The following is an 8,135-nucleotide window of genomic DNA, read 5'->3' on the forward strand; positions in this document are numbered from 1 at the left end:
CTGGATATGTGCAAAGGGAGTGCAAAGAAGTTGCTGGAGCATAAGGTTAAAGGAAAAAGTGATGATAGATGAGGCTAAAAGGATGATGTATCAGTTTATAAGAAAGTACCAAAAACTGAGTAGATTAAATAACAGAAACTTGTTTCCTCACAGTTCTGGAGGCTAGAAATCTGAGATCAAGCTATCTGCAAGGTTTGTTCCTTCTAAGGGATGTGAGGAAAATCTGTTCCATGCCTCTCTCCCAGCTACTGGTGCTGTGCTGGAAATCTCTGGTATTTCTTGGCTTGTAGAAGCATTATCCCAATCTCTGCCCTGATCTTCACATGGCACTTTTCTTGTATATGTGTCTCTGTGTCCAAATTTCCCCTTCTTATGAGGATACCAATCATGTCGGATTAGGGTCCATCCTAATGACCTCATCTTAACTAATTACATATGCTATGACCTTATTTCCAAATTAGCGTACGTTATTAGGTACTGGGGATTAGAAGTTCAACAGATGAATTTGGGGGTACACAATTCAACCCATAACAGGTAGGTAGGTACTAGAACAACAGAGGCCTTGTGAGTCATGTTAAAGAATTTGAACTTTATCCAGTAGCTAATTACAGCCATTTGAGGAGCCCTGAGATTCCCTACTCCATTATTTTGGTGACATCACTCAAATAATTTTTCATCCTTTTGTGACTAAATAATATTCCACTATGTGGATATACCACATTTTGTTTATCCACTCAAAAGTTGACAGACAATTGAGATTTTTCCATGTTTTGGCTACTACAGATAATGCTACCATAAACATTCATGCATGAGGTTTTTGTAATCATATGTTTTCAAAATGCTTGTGTATCTACCTAGGATTGGAATTGCAGATCACGTAGTAACTCTATGTTTAACCTTTTGAGGGATCGCCAGACTGCTTTCCAAAGTGACTGCACCATTTTACATTCCCATCAGCAATACGTGAGGGTTCCAATGTCTCCACATTCTCAATAGCACTTGTTATTATCAGTCTTTTTGATTACAGACATCCCTGTGGGTGGAAATTGGTATCCCATTGTGGTTTTGATTAGCATTTTCCTAATAACTAATACTTTTGAGCATCTTTTCATGTACTTGTTAACCATTAGTAGCATACCTTCTTTGAAGAAATGTCTATTCAGAACCCTTGTCCATTTTTAATTAGGTTGTCTTTTTGTTGTTGTGTTATAAGAGTTCTTTATATAGCTCATTTATACTTTTGAAAAGAGAGGTGAGTAGGAGGAAAGGAGAAGGACATTCCTAGGAGGGGAAGTCTCATGGAGTTGTATGCAGACATAAACAGCAGGTTTTATGGTTTGATTCAAGAGGAGAGTACAAGTCAGGGGAAAACGTACTAAGTTGCATTGAGGATGTGTCCTTTATGGTTAAGGCCAAGTACGTGCAGGACTGGTCTGTTCTTTGGAGGTTGGTAATGCAGGGCTGAAAACTTTTAAGGCCTATTTTCAAAGATTTATTCTGGTCGGTAATTCATTTTAATAAAAGCGTCTTTCAGGGAAAGAAAGCCAATATTTACCAGGATATGAAAGCAAAAATTGGGGCTGCTTGTTAGACAATGCAATGACAATTTTTTAGTTTTATTTTCCTTTCATCCTCTAGCAATGTTTGGCACCATTGCCCATGCCTGCCTTATTACAATCTCCTCTCCTGTGGTTTCTGGACATCATGACCTCCTTGTTTTCCTATCTCTCTGACTCTCTTTCCGAATATTTTTGGACTCCACTTTTTCTGCCAATATCTTAACACTGCAAGGCTTAAATGTCATATTAATTTATTCAGGAAAAATCTGAGGTCACTAACATTTACTAGTGCTGTTATATGCACTGTTTTTTAGGAGTTAGAAGTATAGCAGTAAAGTCTTGCACACATGCAACTTATATTCTAAGTCAGAGAAAAATAACAGCACTAATAGCAAATGCATATAGCACTACTATCCTAAGGTACTAATCTAAGATATACAAACACAAGCACACACATGCACACATGCACACACACACACACATTTAGTCCTCACAAAAGTCCTATGATGCAGATAATATTATTACACCCATTTTACAGATAAGGAAACTAAGTCACAGAGAGGTCAAATGGTAAACTCAGTATTTGAAGCCAGACAGTGTGGCTTCAGATTCCATAGTCTTAACTAGTACTCTGTATTGTCTCTCAGCAATAAATAAATAAATATATCATATTCATGTGTGTGTGTATATAATACATATACACACAAGATATATATTTGTAAGTATATGGGGTTATGTGTATATTGCTACATATATTTGGAAAAGGATGTCAAATGGGACTTTTTCTGTTGTTTCCCAAAGTTTTGACTGAGGCTTCAAAGTTAAAGACATACATACTAGGGGTAGTCATACATTCTAAAGAGGGATGTTAGACAGATTCCCACAGGACTTGCTAAGAGGTAACCAAACTGGTATTTCAATTACTAATCCCCACCACTCAACTCCAGAATTATTATAAGATAATTCTAGAGATTAATTGAAGCTACAAAGAGGATTTTTTGAAGGGAACTCATTGGAGTAGAAAGCACTATGGTTCCCCTGCTCGAGCCAAGCAAAAAAGATCCTAATTAAACCTTTTGAAGAGAGACTGACATCTCACCCCCAGGCTGGAGGCTTGCTGCACTACAGAAATTTTAGCCTTTGTTGCTACTGAAACAGGATGAGTTCATGAGAGAACCTCGCATATGTCCTCTAGTGCTATGAAAAGATAGAAACTTATACTTGACTTTTACCTAAAATCTGAAGGCGGAAGCCTGGTTTAAATTGCTCATAATGGCAGAGCAAAGAAAGAGATCTAGACTTCCAAGGGACCATGTTTGCTGTGGACCAGGTAGTTTCTTTTGAGCATAGCTGGCAACTCCCGCATAAAAATGAGGATCCCATGAATAGAAAGTTGTGGGGGCAACAGCCAAGGGGGAAGACGGTCAGATGGTACATTGTTCCCATCAGGGAATAGTGTAGGGAAGAGATCCCTGCTAGCAGGAAGAGGAGTTAGAAGGTCCCTGAATAAACTATGAAAGCATACTACAAGAAAAGGCAGTATTTGGGCATCTACGTCACAGAGGATATTCATAGCCAGATTACACCAGCACCAGTCAATTCAGCTTCTCACTGTCCCTTTAACATTCCCCTCTCCATACCCACCCCACCCCTAAGCCCTGGAGGAGACAGAAGCAGTAGAACAAGTAGGGGAGGAGGTAGAGCAAGAAGAATAAAAGAACAGACCAAGTCACTTTTCTCACTAGAGATCTGTGGGATTGCCAGTCAAGCTGCACTGGAGGTTGGGGACTGGAGGAGAAGTTTTAAACTGGATGTGAGATGGAAGTTTTGATTTGACTGAACTTTTAAGTGCCTACAAATTAAACTATTGTAAATATCTGAGAGTAACCAAAAAGCGAGTGGGTTAAATATATAACATAATATGGGATAGTGAAACGTTACCCAAAAAATCAGAGTAAAGGAATAGAGTAATATTTTATATATGTTAGTCAAGCAAAGCCTCTCAAAAGAGGTGACACTGACAAAGTACAGAAGCAAGCCATGGGAATGTCTTTGGTCCTCATCTCTCTTCAGTATATTCATTCTCCTTGGATGATCTTAGAATAGAAGCTTGTAAGATAGACAGGGAGCAGATCATGAAAGTCTTTCTAAGTCATGTATGTATAAGACTCAATTTTGAGAACCACCGAGAGCCATTGAGTTTCTCCGTGATCCGATTTGGATTTGGGGAAGACTACTTTGGCAGTGGTATGGAAAATAGATTGGAAGTAGGGTAACTATCCCAATGACTTCAATTTCCCCCTGCTGACTCTCAATCTTGTATCTCTACCCTACATTTTCTCCTGATCTTCAGACTCGTATGTTTAATGGCTACCAGCCATCCCCACCTTAATGATCACAACCACCTCAAATTCAACTTTTCCAAACTTAAACTTCATCTTCCTTACAAATCTTTTCTGTCCCCAGTGTTTTCTATCCCAGTGAATAGCACTACTATCTACCTAGTAGCACAAAACAGAAACCGTCCCCACACCTAACTAGTCCCTAGATCCTGTTGTTCTCATCACCTAAGTAGATTTTAAATTCCTTCCTACTGTCACTGCCTTAACTCAGGCCATAATCATCTCTCTCCTGAACTACACAAACAGCCTCCTGACTGGTTACCCTAATTCCAGTCTATTTTCCACACCACTGCCAAAGTAGTCTTCCCCAAATCCAAATAAATAGGATCATGGAGAAACTCAATGGCTCTCGGTGGTTCTCAAAACTGAGTCTTACACATGGCTTTGAAAGACTTTCATGATCTGCTCCCTGTCTGCCTTACAAGCTTCTATTTTACCATTCTTTGTCTTGACCATTCTGTTTCTAGGCAACCTAAATGATTTTCATTTTCCTCCAAACACCAAGTTCTCTCATGGCTCTTCCATCCTCCTTTTATCTTCTCCAGGCTAAGCCTTACTTATCCTTTGACTCAGATATGATCTCTTCTGGAAAGCCTCTCCTGTACCTTGCTAGTGTGGGTGTACCTCCCCTATGCTCCCATTGTTCCATAACACTCTTTATATATTTCTGACATAGTACTCACTACACAGTATTTGCATTGTCTTTTCAAGTGGTTGCCTTTACCACTAAAACATGAGCTCTTCGAGATCAAGATCTATGTCTTATTAACCTCTGTATTCATAAGGCCTGCATATGAAATAGGTTCCCTTTTAAAATCCAAACTGTTCTTCTGCCCAGACTCTTCTTTCCTTCACACCCCCTTGCACTTTGAATTCCTAGTCACTCCTACAGATTCAATTTATGTACCCCATAGGGTGTTTGTATGCCAAACAACTAGCTGATTTATTTCTCCTAGGGTTTATTCTCAACTAAAAACAATATTGCTTCCCCCTGCCCAGGGGACATTTTTGGTTGTCACAACCAAAAAGAGAAGTGCTACTGGCATCTAGTGGGTGGAGGCCCAGGATGCTATTAAACATCTTATAATGCACAGGACAGCTTCCCACAACAAAGAAGTGTCCAGCCCCAAGCTCAGTAGTTCTGAGGCTAAGAAACCTTGCCCCTTAGCTGTGGTGTACTTTTCAGCCTTGTTTCACTTGTGCTGAATTACAGCGTTTCCTGTGAAATTCAGTCCTGCATTCTGGAGTCCAAGATAATGACAAGAGGAAAAAGGAGTCATAAAGATAAAATTCTTGTGGGCTGGGGTTTCATTTGGTCTTGCTGATGAGCAAAACACATTTGCACATATGCTAAAACCCATATTTGGGAAAACATTCACTTACAGAGAGATGGGCCATTTGTAAGATGGGGCTTTAAATTCAGAGAACACTTTAAAGCCACTTTTTTGACTCAAGCTAAGCACATTAGACAAATTCCTATACAAGTGGAAAAAGAGAGGAAAATAATTATTTGTTGAGCTATTTCTATAGTGTATCATCTCTTTTAATCATCACATTAGCACTATAAATTAGGCACTATTATTATCTCCACTTTACAGATGAGAAAACTGTGGCTCAGATAAGTTAGGTAACACATTAATGTTAAATGAAGAAACAGGGGCTTAAATCCAATGTCTTCCTATTATACCACGCAAGGATGATTCAGTGTTCAAGGCACAAAAAAATTAAAATGTTTTCCAATGCTTGCAACATTTTGTTTGTGCTGTCAAACTTAAAAAAAAGAAAAAAAGCAGTTTGGCATTCACTCCAAGTCCAGTTAACCCTTTGTTTGAGTCTCCTCACTTGAGTAGGACGCATCTGCCTTTGGTATATTTCCATCTAGGGGCACTGTAGTTCAATAGGATCTTGCCTGGGCTGGGAATCAGAAGATGTGAACTTGTTCAATTTTTTTTTTTAAATGACTGTGGCAATTATCTCACTATTCCTTGGTTTCTCATTTGCAAAATTATATTTTATTAAGATAATAATATACTATGATAAATATGATATATCCAACATATAGGCCTTTTTTTTTTTTTTTTTTTTTGAGATGGAGTCTCACTCTGTCACCCAAGCTAGAGTGCAGTGGCGCGATCTCGGCTCACTGAAAACTCCTCCTCCTGGGTTCAAGCAATTCACCTGCCTCAGCCTCCGGAATAGCTGAGATTACAGGCGCCAGCCACCAAGCCCGGCTAATTTTTGTATTTTTCATAGAGACGGGGTTTCACCATGTTGGCCAGGCTGGTCTCGAATTCCTGACCTCGTGATCCACCTGCCTCGGCCTCCCAAAGTGCTGGGATTACAGGCGTGAACCACTGCGCCCGGCCACACATAGGCCTTTCTAATATGCAACTTCAGGGTCCGTTTTCAGGCCAAGACTCCCTAGCCAAAGGCCCCTAGGATTCAGTCTTCTTTTCTCTTTCCGAAAGTACTGCCACCCCCTCTATCCTTTTGGGCTGCTTCTCAATAATCCTTTTCCCCCATTCTGTGAAGTGGGACATGGTCTCAATGCTCCAGAAGACAATCACAGGAATTCTTCTACTGTAACCAGTTACAGCACTACTAAACTATTTTTCCCTTACAAGGAGTAACTATTGCATTAGCCAGATTCAGAGAAAAACATGGACTGTGCAACTTTTCTGTTGTTATTAGGAATACCATCAAACACTGCTCTAGCACCGTTCATAATGCTTCACAGGAATGGTGGTCATTGTAATAGCAGTGTACATATCTTATAATGCCTCAATTACACAATTGTCAACAGCTGCCTCAATGCAAAGGGCAGTTTGGGCTGAGGCAGCGTATAAGCAGAACATTGCACGCTATAATTTGCATTAATAGCCTTTCCACCCACTATGCTTGTATATACTCTAATATCACAAGCTTCATCTTCAAGGATCTTGAAGTCACATCTCCACTACCTTGCTGTTGCCATTCCATTTTTCATAATGCAGCTCAAAATTTCTCTCTTCAGACTTACAAGGAGGAGCTATCTGCAAATCGCTTCATCTGGGTTTAATCCCTGCTTCCTTTTCCTAAAATTTTCTTTATAATTCTTCTTGCACTCTTACTTGACAATCTTAAAATTGTTCTTACTGTGTATCCAAAGGTATGTAAGAATGAGGCTTGACACAAATAAACTGCAATAAGATGTGAAGGCAGTTACTAGGGAGCTTCTGCAAATTTGTCGAGTCCTGGCACTCATTTTAAGCAAACAAACAAGTTTATTGAGAGTTCACCCTGCCCACATACCTTTCTATTTGAAGCTCAGTAAATGTACAACTACCTCACCTCAGCATGAACTGAAAAGGTACAACAAGATTTCCAAAAGAAAAATATTTGACAAGCAGAGTTAAAGTGAAAATTAGTATTTTCTTTAAAAAAATAAGAAGATTGGGTTCCTCTGTGCTCCAAGTCCTATGATTGTTCTTTGACAAATTTTTCACATTGTTATCTCTTTTGTTAGATCTTCAAAAAAGCAGACTCCCAAACAGGATGTTTTAAAAGTGAAAACCATGGGCTTGAAAAATAATAGAAAGAACGAGCAAGAAGAATAGTGTCCAAATTCCATCCTTCTGTTGCTACTGCTAACTGTCCAGAAAGGGGAACTGGTAGACAGTTGATGCTTCAGTTGCTGTGAAGTAGTGAAGTAAATAATAATACGGGAGGCCTCTAGGAAGAAAGACTAAGTGTTGACACCAAATCAGCCAGCGTAGAGTAGCCTCCACTCTGTATGTCTCTGCCTGTACAACTTCCTTCTCTCTGGAGGCTATTTTCCCAGCCTAATTTATAAACATCATGACAAAAAAGTTGGTTATTTGGGGTCAGCATAACACCGGGCAGTGGAAAAGCAAATACAGAGGACAAGATGTTCTACACGTACATAATAGTGTCATTTCTTTTGAGGAGACACAGGAATCAAATAACAGGGATTTTTGGCTCTTCGGATTCTGAAGGAAAACAAAATGACCTTGGCATCTAGCAAATAAGCTCAAATTCAGAGGATTGAAGTTATTACCCAAAATAAGATTAGATTCTGCCCTATGGGGACACATTTGTATTTCACAGTCAATTTGGGATTAACCTTTTCAGGGCTGGTGGAGAATTAATTGGTTCTTTACTTCTCTCTCTGGAC

This window comes from Gorilla gorilla, chromosome X (genome assembly GCF_029281585.2).
Source record: "Gorilla gorilla gorilla isolate KB3781 chromosome X, NHGRI_mGorGor1-v2.1_pri, whole genome shotgun sequence".
Lineage (NCBI taxonomy): Eukaryota > Metazoa > Chordata > Mammalia > Primates > Hominidae > Gorilla > Gorilla gorilla.